The 15,861-nt window shown below is 32.3% G+C and overlaps 1 protein-coding gene across 1 annotated transcript in view; it reads left to right on the top strand.

Annotated features, from left to right (window-relative positions):
- Positions 1 to 1,689: 1,689 nt before the first annotated feature.
- Fife (regulating synaptic membrane exocytosis protein fife) overlaps positions 1,690 to 15,861 on the top strand; it is a 399,632-nt gene continuing 385,460 nt past the window's right edge. The window contains exon 1 of the mRNA XM_089633979.1: positions 1,690 to 1,873. The gene's annotated coding sequence lies outside the window, so the exon portion shown is untranslated. The remainder of the gene's footprint in view (positions 1,874 to 15,861) is intronic.

The raw sequence follows: 15,861 nt of genomic DNA, 5'->3' as shown, positions 1-15,861 counted from the left end.
TTAAGCAGATCTTAAACTCTATTCTTTCAGGGCATCGAAGCCAGTGAAGGCGATCCCTTAGAAGTGGGGTTATACGGCAATACTTAGATTCACCAAAAATCATTCTTGCCGCAGCATTAAAAACTGACTGGATTCTATTGATTTGTTTCTGAGGTAGGCCGGCATATGCACTATTGCAATAGTCCATACGTGAGACGACGAACGAATTTATGAGTGACTTTGCTCCATCAGAGGGAAGGCATCTCCTGATTGATTTTATCTGCCTTAAATGGAAAAAACCAGAACTCACAGCTTTTGAAATTTGCGATTCAAGAGAAAGAATATTGTCCATAGTGAAACCTAGAAATTTTATTTCTGCAGAAGGGATTATATCCGTATCCTGAATACGGATTGGACTGAAGTCAAGGAGAGCTTGCCTTCCAGGGGAAGCTATCCACATAAATTCTGTCTTTGTGGGATTTAGTTTAAGTTTATTGACAGACATCCAACTTGAGATTGTGTTAATGAGGCTAACCACCTGGTTTTTAAGGACGTCTTTTTCGTCCGGAGAACAAAACTTGAAAATCAAACGATCATCTGCGTAGCCTTGTGATTCAAAGCCAGCTGAGTGAATTAGTCGTTCAAGACAATTCGTATAGAGAATGAAGAGAATGGGGCCTAGGACAGAACCCTGGGGAACTCCAAATTCTATGGGAGTTTCAGGTGATGTACATTTATTGAAAGTTACTGAGGCTACTCGTCCAGACAGGTACGATGTCATCCATTGGAGTGCATCACCTCGAACGCCAAATTCGGTTTCAAGCACATTTAGTAAAATACTATGATCTACTGTGTCAAATGCCGCACTCATGTCAAGAACAGATATCAAACCCAACTTACCTGCTTCCATCCCGATGATCAAGTCTGAAACAACCCGCAAAAGAACAGTTTCCGTTGAATGAAACCGTCGATAAGCGGATTGATTTTTGGCAAACAGACCAGCGGAGTTCAAGTACCCCACTAATTGTTTGGCAACGATTTTCTCAAGCAGTTTTGATAGGAATGGTAGGTTGGATATTGGCCTGTAATTATCTGTATTATCAGTATTAAGATTTTGTTTTTTTAGTATTGGAGTTATAATTGATTTTTTAAGTGATCCCGGTACAAGTGAATTTACAAGAGACTTCCGGATAATTTCGGTAATTACAGGTGCTATATCCGGGAGACATTTCTTTAAGAGCCAGGTCGGTATGGGGTCTTGAGCGCATTGCTTGTTTGGGCAAGACTTCACAGCACGTACGACATCTTCTTCAGTTACTGCTGCAAAAGTAGTGAAGTTACCAGTGAGCGGAGTTGTTGCTGCGACAGAAGGCATTCCTACCCCACCGAGAGCCCGTAATAGTAGTGAATGGCAGGACCCTCCCCGGGCGGTGGCGGGGTGCGGGCGCCGCGAGGGGTTGTGTGGGGTTCGGCGTGCAGGGGCGGTGGCCGGGTGGCGGGGGGCGGTATTGGCCGAGGGGCGGAAGGGAAGGTAGCTGCGGGGGAGGGGACATCACTTGTTACTCGCATCCCGGGCGCGGGCAGCAACAGTGTTCCGGCGACGCGCAAATAAAGCGCGCGCGATTCCGATTTCGAAATTTTCCGCGCGTAATTTTTTGAAATTATCATCTTCCGCGCCTTTTGTTTTATTTTCTAAACAAAATACCCATCAAGGTGGTGAATTCTTAACATATTTACATTTCATATATTAGTAAAATTGATTTTTTGAGTTTGTTTTGTATTGCTATTGCTTTACGTGGGTGGTTTTCTGGATCAAAGTGGATTTATTTAATTGTTATTGATTTTTGTGCAACTGTCAAATTTTGGAAAATATTGTTATTGTGACATTATCAAGGTATTTACATTTTTACTATTTGTATATTTATTATGAAATATATTTTTAATTATGTTGGAAAAGGTTAACAGGTTGAAAAAATAACATTTTTGGAAAAATAACATTTTCTGGACGATTTTTCTTTTAATGGAATATTTATTTCTGGTAATAAGATGAAGACGTCAATTTTACAGAAAAAATAAGTTATATCATGAAAGCATTGTTATACTAAGTAAATAAAAGGAAAATCATAAACAGACAATGCATTTAAGAAAAATAAGGATATTGAATCTTCGACAAATGTATTTGTGCTTAATTTGATTTAATTTTTCGTGCAGGGAGTTTACCTACTTGAGTTTTTAAGAATAAAGGGTCTTGTAATTGCTATATATCGAAATAATATAGTATTGAACGTTGCACCGTAGTAAAAAAAAACCATCTGTATGTTAGGACCTTTTCATCGAGGATTATTTCCACTGCAAAAATATATCGGTAATTCCGTCACCTATCTACACATAATAATTTATCTAGTTAATGTTATTAAATTTTATAATCTTTCATAATCCTCATAGATAAATGTGAATTGGGTAGTCTTTCAGAGTACCCGAGTACCTATTTGTTTAAAATAACAATTCGATTCAACAATTACGGCAAATTGCCGGGTTTAAATGTAAAAAATGCATTAAAGTTCCATTTTTGTCAATAAATAAATGTTTCAAAATTGTATGTGTTTTGACTGTTTTGGTTTTTTTTTCATGTTCTTCGTATTCTTATTGAGAGTATCCAGCGATTCTAAAATTCTTCCGTTAATTGAATCGGGTTATTTACGTATTGTTTTTTTACAATTTATATTTTTAAAAACCCATCAGTATTCTCCATGTAATGAAAAATCACATCAAGGACTACTCCATTATAGTTTATCTCAGAATAAGGCTCTTACACACTCTTTATCAAGAAGATATGGAATTTTGTGCTGATAGTAATGGTCCATATATCCTCCATATCCTAGCCATAATGGACTTAATAACGCAATTATTTTAAAAACTCTTGTCACTAAAGCTGAAATGTTTGTGACTCAGCGGATAAAACCTGAGATATTGTGTTAAATAAGGCTTCTGATGGGGTTTTAACGAAATCTTATTTGCACCTTTAGAAGAAAATATTTTTTGAGAAAGATTTGATGTAGTAATTTTTGATTAACTGCTCTTGCAAAGATTTACTAAAAGAATTAACATTTGTGATTTGTTTGAAGAATATCTGCATGTTTTGTTACATGAATAATGTACAACAGCAGAGATTGTATCACACGAATTACAATCAGTTATGTTTTTCTTGAGCAAAGACCAAATATTAATTCGAAAGTATTTATAAATAAATACATGAAAATTATTACTAATTTAGTTAAACGGTTTTTAGCGCGTAGAGCAACAGTATAGAAGTACATTATACAATCAGTAATCTTCTATACAAGATTATCTCTTAATTTTGGCTTGAACTTGTAGAAAGTTTCACGTATTCTCCAAAAAACTGAAACTGGAAAACACTTTTCTGAAGATTCGGTATGAACGCCTTTTTTAATTTAAAAAGATAGTCACAGATAAAGCCAAAATAAGAGTAAGTTATTAAAATATATGCACAGTGAAGGTGAAAAACAACCATGCGTTTGATTTAGATGTTATAAACGTTTTTGGAATGTTTAAGATTCTTAGAAATATTAATTTATTTTAGGATATGGGTAATCTACTCACTCAAAAAAAATTTATTTATCAACGTGTGATGCTTACATTAAAATTAAAAAATATATTAGTCTACCTACTCAAAATCTGCTGCCTAAGAATATTATCATCACAAAGTAAAAGCTTCAACAGTAAGAAATTTTCCCTGGCGAACGTGATATATGATACCATATATTATTTCGTCTAATTAGGAACAGAATATGATTCTATTATTTGAAAGGGATGCATTTAAATGTGGGTGGGCAAATTTATGCGAAAACTGTTTGCTGAATTTCTCATTAGGGCTTCGTTTCCGAGATATAGCCTTTTATGTGTTGTTTCATCCCCAAGAAGCCTTCTTATTTTTTACAGCCATTTTGGAGTCCTAAATTTTGAAATACCTTTCGGCTGTCATCATAATCATCTAAAGTGTTTTTAAATATAAAATTCAACAACATATAATCTTACATGTAATGGTATTAGTACATGTATAGTCAAATTGCCTCGGGAGATAAATATGATTGTGAAAATGAGATCGATAATTACCTACAGTATATTTGGTTCGTATAAGTTATAAAATTTATTGCATCCAACTATCAATCTTACTAATAATACAGATAGTAATTTATGACATTTGCAAATTTTCCTCTGCTGAAAGTAAATTATATAAGTTAAGCGTGACAGTAAAATAATATAATTGGATCAGTGGACTGCTAACTTTGCTTCTTTGGACAATTTTTTGTTAGCGCCAACTGCGTTCAGTCCTCCATTAATGGAGTTACCTGCATTTACCCTTCTTTCAATATCTTTGTCGGCCTTACCATCTCTCATAATCGTACTTCCTATACAATACACAAACTCATCCACCTGCTCAAAGTATTCCTCATTCACAACTATATTGCACACTGTTTTCGTACTCTCTCTTTCAGACACCATGACTTTAGACTTACATTCATCTTAACTCATTCTTCGTTCATCCTAGACACGAGAGACTGTAGATAATCCATACTATTAGCAATCAGCACCGCATCATCAGCATACAACAGGAAACATACTTTCAGATTACTCAAACTCGCGCCCAATCCCACCTCTTTCAATTCGTGCATACAATTCCCCATGTATAGATTGAATAACCACTTAGTTATTACCTATAGTATACCAACAATAGTATAATAATTAATTTGTATTTTTGATTCGATGACATACCTGTACGTACATTAATATACTTATTTGTGTTGGGTATTTTGAGAATTCGCCTACAAATTCAAATCCAAATCTTATGTTTAACGATGTACATCTTTACCTTTTGCAAATTAATAATTTCATCAATATCTATCACTGTCATCATTTCGAACATCATTAAAACAAATAACTCATCATATTTGCAATGCAAGTGAGGAACTGTCACATAACTCATCATGTATTATTATTTCAAGTCTTCGGTTGACACGTAACTTGACATATTTCAAACACAAGTCCTCAGTTGTCGATGATAATAATTTGAGCCATTCAATTAATCATTATTTCCGTGTCAACTGTCGCCGCACTGGTGGTCCCTTTGTGGGAATCCTAAAAGCCCCATCGCTACTTAAGGGTTGGCGTAAGAGAATAACGGCTCAAGTCCGAGCTATATGTAATCTTAGACTTGTGTTATAATATATATCGAGCAGCTCTGGATCTCCCCTTGGTGCGAATAAGTTCTAGGTTATAATATTTCTTGTTAAAATATTACCAGTAAAAATGTTTCCGGTAAAATTTTTCCATTTATAATGTTCCTAGCCAAAATTTTCCCAATTAGAAACAGGTAATATGTCAGTATATTGACGCAGTCAGTGAGCTCTGACCTAATCTATCCTAACCTAATCGACGCGACGGTGCAACTAACACATTTTGGAAGGGAACATTTTAACTGCGGACATTTTTTCTGAGAATATTTCAACAGGAAACATTATTATAGGCCACGGTACGAATAGAACTTGTAACCAGGATAGAAAATTTTACCTAATAATTAACTAAATAACTCCAAACTTTGTAAATATTTAATAGCCGTGATAATATCAATGCCATCAAGTGTAACCAATGGAATAGACGGGGCGCGTTTGGAACAAAAATAGAAAAATTTAATCTACTTGAGTCATTGCACATATTGGCAAATTACATTTTATTATCGATAAATGATAACCAGTTTTCACTCATCTACAGTTTACAATCCTTTTGTTCAATTAAGGTATAATTGAAATACGAGTAAATGTATACAATCATCACCGAAAATTCAAATTTCCGTGATCTGTGGGTTAATGAACTCTGGTTCACAAATTCGCTTCGAATTAAAATGTAATATTTAATACAATATTGGTCATTTGCTGTGTTTGTTAGTTTATTTGTTTTTTTGATTTCCTACGTAAGTATTATTTTTAAATCTGTTTTTTTTTTAAATTAAAAATTTCAAATGAAATTGATTTGGTCGTAAGTAAGTAGGTGTAAAAATAGAAAACATTTTTAATTACTGACCACTTTTGACAGTTTTAACATTTTTTTCTAAATTTCATATTTTACTCAACATAATAAAATATAATGAAGCGAAATGGTGTCTGATATTATTTAAAAAAAATAATATATCAACACGCAAAAACCAAATTGTTTTTTAACGAAAAAAGTCTATTTTTAAATGTTTTAAAACTTGTTCTTTCCCAGGACTGGAGTCAACAGCGCTAACAACTTCGCCAAATACCGATAGGGTTGTACAAACTTTATTTCGATATGCGTATATGTCCGAGTGTGTGAATGTGATACAACGTGTCTATCTGCTGAGTTTCAGCTCGATCGGATGTCGGGAAGTGGGTGAATTTCGAATTTGCAAGGATTTACAATCATTAATTACCGAAAACAAATGTGAAATTCAAATAAACGTATTAAAATAAATCTTAGGTAACGAATCTCATGATAGAAATGAGAGTTAAAAACAGTTTTTTTGACATATGTAATTATTTCAGTTCAGTGCCGATAAATCGGCGTTTAGTGAAATATAAGTTTTACAATATTATTAGGTACCTTAATTGATTTTCTTTATAATTTAATTGTATGCTTTAAATTACCTACCTCTCTAGGTGTAAGCTGTTCCATGTAACAGAATTGTACAAAAAAATATTTTTATATATTTTTGTAATAACAACTTAATGAGTTAATCCTCAACTTGAAATATGTAACTTTTGAAGCCAATGGAAACGAAATTTGAAACATAAAAAATATAGGACCTGGTCCTGGGTTCAAGTCCTATATGCGACCGTATCCTTTTCTGATTTTTCTAAAGAAGAGTACATTATCAGTCATTTATGGCTCGATAATTATACGTGTATATACTACATTTTTAAAACTCAACTCTACGCGTACCAGAGTTTTTGCTGGTTTAGTATCTGTAAAGGTTTTCAATCTAATATTTTAAACTTTGCTCTGCGTGTAACAAGAGCTTTTGCTGGTTAAGTTTCTGCAAAGGTTTTCAAGTTAATAGTTTAAACTCTACTCTGCGTGAAACAGAGCTCTTGCTGGTTTAGTATCAGCAAAGGTTTTCAACTTAACAGTATTATTAAATTATATATTCCTAATTATAGTGATTTGTTTTTGGGGTATTAAGCCGTGTTGCGCTACCTCCATCATTGCACTTTAACCAACGTTTCAGACACATCTGCCCTGATGATGGACACTGAAATGCTGTCCAAAACGTTGGCTAAAGAAGGAAGTAGCGCAACACGGCATAATACCCCAAAAACAAATCACTTTAATATTTGTGGGCGTGAAAATCTCAAATATATATTCCCAAGATTTTGTTCTTTGATAACTGACGTCGTAACATAGGTATTGTATTATTTATGTTGTGCCTATTGCCAAGTGAAGTACAAACACTAACAGAGCTAACAAAATTTATTTTGTTATATTTGACAGTATGTTATGCTTTCATCAGTTTTCGTACAACGGCAAAGGTAAATTTTTGTAAAATAAAATTGAAAAAAGGCACAGGAAATCATAATATTACTAAGAATCTAGACCGGAACTATTAGGTGCCAAGGTGAACAATTAAACAATTTATTTAACTTACAGAAAATCAGAACTGTTGTTTACAAAACCTGATGATAAACATTTAAATAATTCTCAGCGTCATAATCGGCTTGCCGCGTAAAGCACCCGAATGACCAAATGATTACATTGGGAAGCAAAGCCGCCCTTTAGCTGGTGGAAAATCCGTTTTCAATTAGCATACGAGGGGAGACGTTTTTATGGATTCGAAAATATGTGACGGTGACGCGATGTGTGGCGAAAATGTCACATGCCGCGAATACTAATTTTATCTATCATTGTTTCAGGGCAGGTTGTGAAAAACGTTTTAACCCTTCACGCTAATATGTTCGCTTATTGGAACAACTCATTTCTGTTGCGGTGAGAAATATTATCTAAACGGTGTTAAAAATAAAAATAAAAAATACCACGCTATACATTCAAATTTAGAAGTTAATCACAGAATAATTAAAATCTGAAGCTTTATGAAACCAAAGTACCGACCGCAATTTGAAAAAACTTATGAGACTTCGTGATTTTTTTATTAAATATTTTAAAATAAAACGACGATAAAAATGAGGTCACGAAGAAGTTTGTAACACATTTATCTAGTAAAATAAGTGAATATTTTTTCGTCTTAAATAATTTTAGTTACAAAAAAAAAATCATGTAAATTTTTTAAAATGTTTTATTCTAAATTTAAATATTTTAAAAATTATATGTTAATTTTTAATAAAAAAATATGAGAGCATATTTTATCTCCTTTCAAAAACAGTTTTTATTTTTTGGATATGTTGAGAAATATTACAGTTATTTCAATGTTATTGCAATGCGGAAATACTCTGACCATCTGACAGAATATGTCTGAGGCCTGATAAGTTAAGCTCTTTTTAACAGATAATTTCGCCAGTTGTTGCATTAGGCACGGAGATGAGTTTACTGCGAACGTGATACTCTTTAAAATCACAATTTTCGTCAAAATTTGTCAGTTTTAAAGCCTGTCAAAGTACCAAAGTATTTACGTATAAGGTACTAGAACCTAAACAACATGATTGTGATATCTGATATCGTACTTTACAAAATTTTACTAAGTTATAAAAACTGATTTCGGCTGTCGGTACGTACCATGGAGGAAATATACAGGGTGTATCGGCACGTACCCGACAAACTTTAACCAGCTATTCCTTAACATATTTGGAGTAAAAAATCTTATGTGTACTTTGCTGTCCGGTAACGTTTTTTTTTAATAAAAAATTTACTATTCATATTTTCACCACATGTCACCACTGTTTTATCCTTTGTCAAAGTTTGAAAACCCATCTGGCAAATATTTTATTCGAATTCCGTTGAATAATGCACGTGTGTACCTATATTGGCGCACTTTTACAATCACAACGAAATGGCACGGCACCATTCGTCTCATTTTTAACTATTATTATTTAGTGTGTGCGAAAGAGCGAAGACGCTTTTTGACATACTTGCTTATAACAGCTGTTGAACACGAAACGCAATGCCAATGACAGTGAGGTAGTGTGGAATTTTTTTTGTTTTTTTTTGTTTTATTGAAAAAAAAAATGCTACCGGACAGCAAAGTGCCCATAACATTTTTTACTCCAAATGTGCCAAGGAATACCTGGTTAAAGTTTGTCGGGTTAGTGCCGATACACCCTGTATAGAAGTGATTATCTTTGCCCAGTACTGTAAAAACACGTACTCACCTGCTTGATATACCGTACCGTACCGCACCGCACTGCACCGTACAGCACCGTACCGCACCGTACCGCACTGTACCGCACCGTACCGCATTGTACCGCACCGTACCGTATTTTTTATGATTCTTTATTTGATACGTTGTTTGGCGTATAATAGATTCATAAATGTCGTATTTTTATGATTCTTTATTTGATACGTTTGTTTGACGGATGATAGATACATAAATGTCGTATTTTTTAAGATTCTTTATTTTATACGTTTATTTGGCGGGCGATAGATTGTATATTCTATCACTTTTATTCTTCTAAACACAAATAGACCTATGTACCCAAATAACTTCTCCGCTTCTACTATTTTTGTTTTGTTGAATCTTTTAAATTCAATTATATGCGTGAGGATTCATTTTTGTCATTATGTTTACATTTTTCTTTATTGTATTAATTTTTAAGTATTTACTCTGATACAAAATGCTTTATTTTTTTTTAAAGAAAATCCCACTAGGGCGTGTAATAAATAAATAAATAAATAAATAAATGTCGTATTTTTTATGATTCTTTATTTGATACGTTTGTTTGACGGATGATAGATACATAAATATCGTATATTTTATGATTCTTTATTTGATACGTTTGTTTGACGGATGATAAATAAATAAATGTCGTATTTTTATGATTCTTTATTTGATACGTTTGTTTGACGGATGATAGATACATAAATATCGTATATTTTATGATTCTTTATTTGATACGTTTGTTTGACGGATGATAGATACATAAATGTCGTATTTTTTATGATTCTTTATTTGATACGTTTGTTTGGCGGATGTTAAATACATAAGTGTTGTATTTTTACAAGCTCACTTATAACATTCGAAATGTTAATTTCTTCTTTTCAAAAGCAATAAGGAAATTTTTTTTTTATAAATATTTACTGCTCCACAAATCCTACAATTATAATATCCCGTGATTTATCACAGGCCTGAGCAAATATTTTATAATTTCTTTACTTTAATTTTATATTCTTTATTTTTTTTCTATATGCACAAACGCTTTTTTTATTTGTAGCAGAATACCAATAATACAATTTGGTTTCCAATATCGAAAAGGTCAACTCTTTTCATAATATAGATTATTTTAACTATTCGAGTTTTTATGGATAATTAATTCAATACATAATTTGATTTCGTTTTTTCATTGCGGTTTATTGCATGCATTTTTTTAAAATTAATTCATCAAATCTTCAAATTGAAAACAATGCGCATTGCAACAAAATCAACTAATAATCTCTTCTCTAAATAGTATAAAACAAAGTCACTATCCGCGTCTCTCTATTTGTGCGCTTAGTTTTTCTAAACTATGCAACGGAGTTTGATTGGATTTTCGCTATCATTTATCATTATCAAGGTTTGTATATAATATATGGATATTATATTTACTAAAATTAGAGAAAAGTTAAGCAACGCCAGGTACACGTCAGCTAGAATAATATAAATAAACCTCACGTTATATAGATTATATTGAGTAAAAGGTGTTGTGTAATAATCTTATGTTTGAATACTAATATCGTATTATCGTTAACATATTGAGGACACGCGCTTTTGTCCGTGATCGTAGAGTTCTATAGTTGTAAAATATATTCCAATTATATACTCGTAAACTAGTAAAAGCTTTCCAAACAAGTGATTTCAATTCATTAAGTTACCAAAAAAAAAGTTTAAAATCTATTAAAAATATTTATAAAAAGCCTTAGAAACTTGACAAATAGTACAAAAATATTTGGAAACAACCTCAAAGCAAATTATTTTCCATTAAGACCTGTTCATAAAATTTAAGCACGTATTTGTAAGTAGTTACTCTTCAAAATCGTTAAAGTCAACGTCCACAAATTGCTTACCTTTAAATTGAACTATTCTTAATCGAAAATAATCTATTTTATTCGTTCAAAGTAACCAAACGTTTTATATCCCTCGTCTGAGGTATCTTATATTCAATTTTATACTTATTTAACCTGCGTCAGCATGTTCGCTTTTAGTAGAATAATTTTACCTTGGAATTTTGTCTTGTCTCATTCTTCTAAAACAGTAAAATTGGGATGCTATCGTATATCATACACAGTCGTAGTTGGAACAAAGGAAATGGACCTTCAACTTTTATCAATATGAAATCACGAATAAAATATCACCAATATCGTTCATTCACCCCACTGAAAATCGCATCTACATATAGTGGTGAACCCACCAAACGCAAAGTTATGCGTTTCATAGGCTCCATCGATTGGATAGTCGATAGAATTTGTTCGTAGCCCGGCAATATGCCGTATATCAATTTGTTATTATTATCTATATTACATAACAATTTGTATGAGGCTGTTTTTTTAATCACCTGAAAGGGGCAGTACAAAAATCACTTCCTAAGCTAAATCTAATTATTTTTAATCAGATACATATTACAAACTTACCTGGCAAGTCACTTCAGAAAAACACAGTTTTATTAGAAAGTTTAAGCTTGAAGACGAAAGGATTTTGCAACAATTATATGCTCTAGTTCCACTGTCTCTTAGCTGATGAAAATTTTGCACGAAATCACAAATTAAAATATAGTTTTATAAAATGAAGTGGAAAAATCACAAAACGGAAAAACTTCAATTCACTCAACTTTTTTTCCATTTCATTACCAGCTTTTAATTTAATTTTTTGTAAGAAGCAATTACTTTGAGGCTGAACATTATATTTTTAAATGAACTGAAAGCTTTGTACATAACAACGAACTTTTAATTATTTTACATTTATTTAAAATAAAAAATAAAATCGTATATATTAAGATGGTGGTGTTAAAAATATCAAAAATCGAGAGTTTTTTGGATTTCTAATGTAGACTTAAGGCTTTCTGGTCCATGCAAAAATATTTGTGGAAGGAACCATAATCCGCTTTGCAAACGAGTTAACTGGGTATTATAAAATGTCACTTTATTCCTTTGTCTTCTCCACCAGACAATGGGTTTTGGGTTCCCTTGGGAATCTCTTTAAAAATTTCAAGGTATTTCTAGCCCGTAGCATAATTCAAGCGTAAGTACTTATAGAAAGAGCAATGACATATCTGCTTAATCTACTAACACATAATTTTTACATAAGACTAGATTGGGTTTATATATAATATATGATTGACGTACGAGAAATCTGTGTTTACTTCAGATTCAATTTGGCCCTTGTGAATTCTTTTATTTATTTGTTTATTTTTCTAGTACCATCTGAAAGTCTAAGATATTCATTACATAAATATCATTTAGGTATAATTTTGTAAAGTTTGTAACTAAACAATTTTTTCATCAGATTTACGGAAGTCAGTTTTCTGTGGAGCAGTACCTTTGAAAATTGGACGCTTTAAAATAATAAACATCCTCTCATACTTTTAAAATTCATGTTCTTAACTCCCCAGATGATACTTTCAGCTATCTATAAGTGGAAACTTTATTTCACATATTTTTCGGTTGTCCCTTTCTATACATAAATTCTCTCTTCTATCTCATTTCTTCTAAGTCTGAACTCGACTCCAATTTGTCATATAGTTTTATAATTGGCTCGTTTAAATAAAATCAACACTTAAATTAGCATTCCCTCTATTCATAATTTGAAATGATGGAATAGAACACCTTTTTGACTTCTTCAGTTGGACTCTCTCGACCCATCGCCATCGTCTTGCATTGTGGTAGGATGGATTCGTACGGCCGTCACTTCTGTCCACTAGTCCGTCCCTCAATATTCCTACCCCCTTATACCTTTATCATTTCAGAATTTCCTCTCATTAAAACATCCCTCTACACAGCTTTTTGGAAACTACCAAAAAAATATATCAAATGAAATTTTTTAAATAACGCCAAATAAAACTTTCACATTAATTCTAAAAAAAAAAAATTAAACATTTTTATTATTATCAGGTATTTTAAAGCGTTAAAAAATTGATTTTGTTGTTATAAAAATACTGGGAAGTTCGAGAAAGAGGTCAAAAATTTGTATGGATTTACGGTTAGTTTACTATTCTAAAACATTTATCCAATTTTGAAGAATATTTTGTTGAAGAATAAAATTATTGGATAAATGTCATCTCAAATAAATCTTTCTACAAATAATGTAGCGGACACAGCATGAAAGAAAAAAATACAATTTGATAAATCATTCGGAGCAAATTAATTGAGATAACAATCCTGAAGATGTTTTCACGGAGGATTTCTAAAGAAAGTAACATAACCCGTTAACGACACCTTTCTACGGTCGAACCGATACATAGATATAAGACATATTATATAACTATTTAATAGGAATATAAAAGAAGTATTTCAGTTATAAATATTATATTGGGGTATTTCAGATGTAAAATAAAAAGTAATAACTGTTAACATTTAGTCACGTAACACGGCTAAAGCCTTATCAAAAAACCTGCCAACAAAACTTGAAACAGCATGTATTATTGTGACAATTAAACTACGGTTTTAGACTGAAATTCCGTTATAAATAGATTTCACACTATTGGTAACTCTAATGCTTTGTTAGCTGATGTTTTAATATGCCTCTGTTGAAGAATAAACCTATATTAAAAACATTTAAGCAGTGCATATTTTAACGAGGGCACTGCATATCAAAACTTTTGTTTTTGTTTCATCTTTATTTCTTTCATCAACATTGAACTATTTTTTTTTCTATTGTCTTGTGTAGGTACATAAATAATATATCATTGAAGAGAAGATAATACTAATTAATCTAAGCCAAATATGAAACAGAACTAAATACAGAAAAAATAAAAAGATAACGGGAACCACTAGGAATTGAACCCATGATTTCTTGTCTTACCGGGCCAGGCGTCTTAAACCACTCGACCATTGGGACCTAATCATTAAAAGTCATATTTGTCGATCTCATATTTCAAATACGGAATTAACAATATTATCTTGCAACTAATTTTTTCTATATTTTTTGTATATCGTTTGTAACCTAAATAGTGTCTCGGATAAACATATCCAATATTTATTTAAATGGCCTTTTTATAAAAGTCTAAATTAATATTCACGATCGACTTTTTTAAGGTTGATGTTAAATAATTAGGTCCCAATGTTTGACTGGTTAAGACGCTGTCCAGGTAAGACAAGAGATCCTGGGTTCGATTCCTAGGTGTGACCGCTATCTTTTCATTTTCTGTGTCTTGTTTTGTTACATGTTTTGTTTAGATTTTTTTTAATTATTATTTTCTTATTCAATGATATATTACATTGGTGGGTATAACCTTAAAAAAAAGATAAAATAAAAGGTTGTTTCCAAAATAACTTTAATTTACTTCGCGTCCGCTATGAAAATTCCTTTAATAAGTGGAGAAGCAGTAGACTTAAAATTTTAAAATTAAAATTAAAAATAGTGGACAGGATAGACATCTCTGGTCAGATATTGTATACATTTTATTCTGCAGGTAAGTGACAAATTTTTTGTCACAAGAAAGTGACAGTACTTTTTGAATTACAATGTGTTAATTCAAATTATTCAAAGTTGTACTCTCTTGAGAGCTTGTCGTGACAGATCATTATTACATGGTGCGAATGCAAGTTTTATTGTGCTGATTGCCGTCCGCTGCCAAATTTGGAGATTAACCTTGAGAATAAGGAATTGCTGCCAATCTCAATGCGAGTGATATATTCGGTGAGTTCTCTGTTTTATGTATTTGGTGGCTGGATGATAATTTGTTACGTGGCCTGCAGATTGAATTTTTGTAATCAACCCCTTTTTTCATAGGGAATTATTTATTCCCTAATGGTCTGTGTGGCTTGCAATCCAGACCATCACCAATAAGTCTAACACTCACAATAACTGAATGAAAAAAATGTATAGCAATACAATTAGTATTACTTTAAACGCCTTTTCATTCTCAACCTTCAATATTTGATAGTTTCCCATGAATTTGCACGTCAAAACAATAAAATACAAAGCAGAATCTAACAGGTATATCGATGCACTTCACCTATATGCGTTTCCACGTATTTTCTGCAATATTACATCCGTGACCCAACAAACTCACCCAGTGACCCATAACCTATACGGAGAACCGATTAAATATTAACTGCGCCTTGTTTTATGACTTGCATAAACTTGCCTTACACTTACACAGCGGTCGCTTGTAAAGTTTTTCCCCGAGGAACTGTGGTTGGTTATAGTTATTAGAGTATTAAACGTGACATTCAACGTAAATACTCGTGGTGACAGAAGCTGGAAGCGACTAACTTAAATAATACAGGCTCGTGTAAATAAGGACATCTGTTTAGGGTTATAGTTACATTAATTCAATAATAATAATATTAGGCTGATTTATAAAGCGCCGTTTTCGTGAAAAATTACCTCAAGGACGCTTTCTGTCAATTAAATCAAATTTACAGTTTTTATAACACTAAAATAAAACCACATTAACGGCCTCAGTGGTTGAGTGATCACGATTCTTGGCCATCTGATGGTCGCGTCTTAAAATTCCATCGTGCGCAGGTACCTATATATTTTTT

Source organism: Hesperophylax consimilis, chromosome 7 (assembly GCF_061612785.1).
Source record: "Hesperophylax consimilis isolate HC1 chromosome 7, BYU_Hcon_1.0, whole genome shotgun sequence".
Lineage (NCBI taxonomy): Eukaryota > Metazoa > Arthropoda > Insecta > Trichoptera > Limnephilidae > Hesperophylax > Hesperophylax consimilis.
Note: the sequence above shows the minus strand (reverse complement) of the source record. Positions and strands in the feature narration are given on the sequence as shown.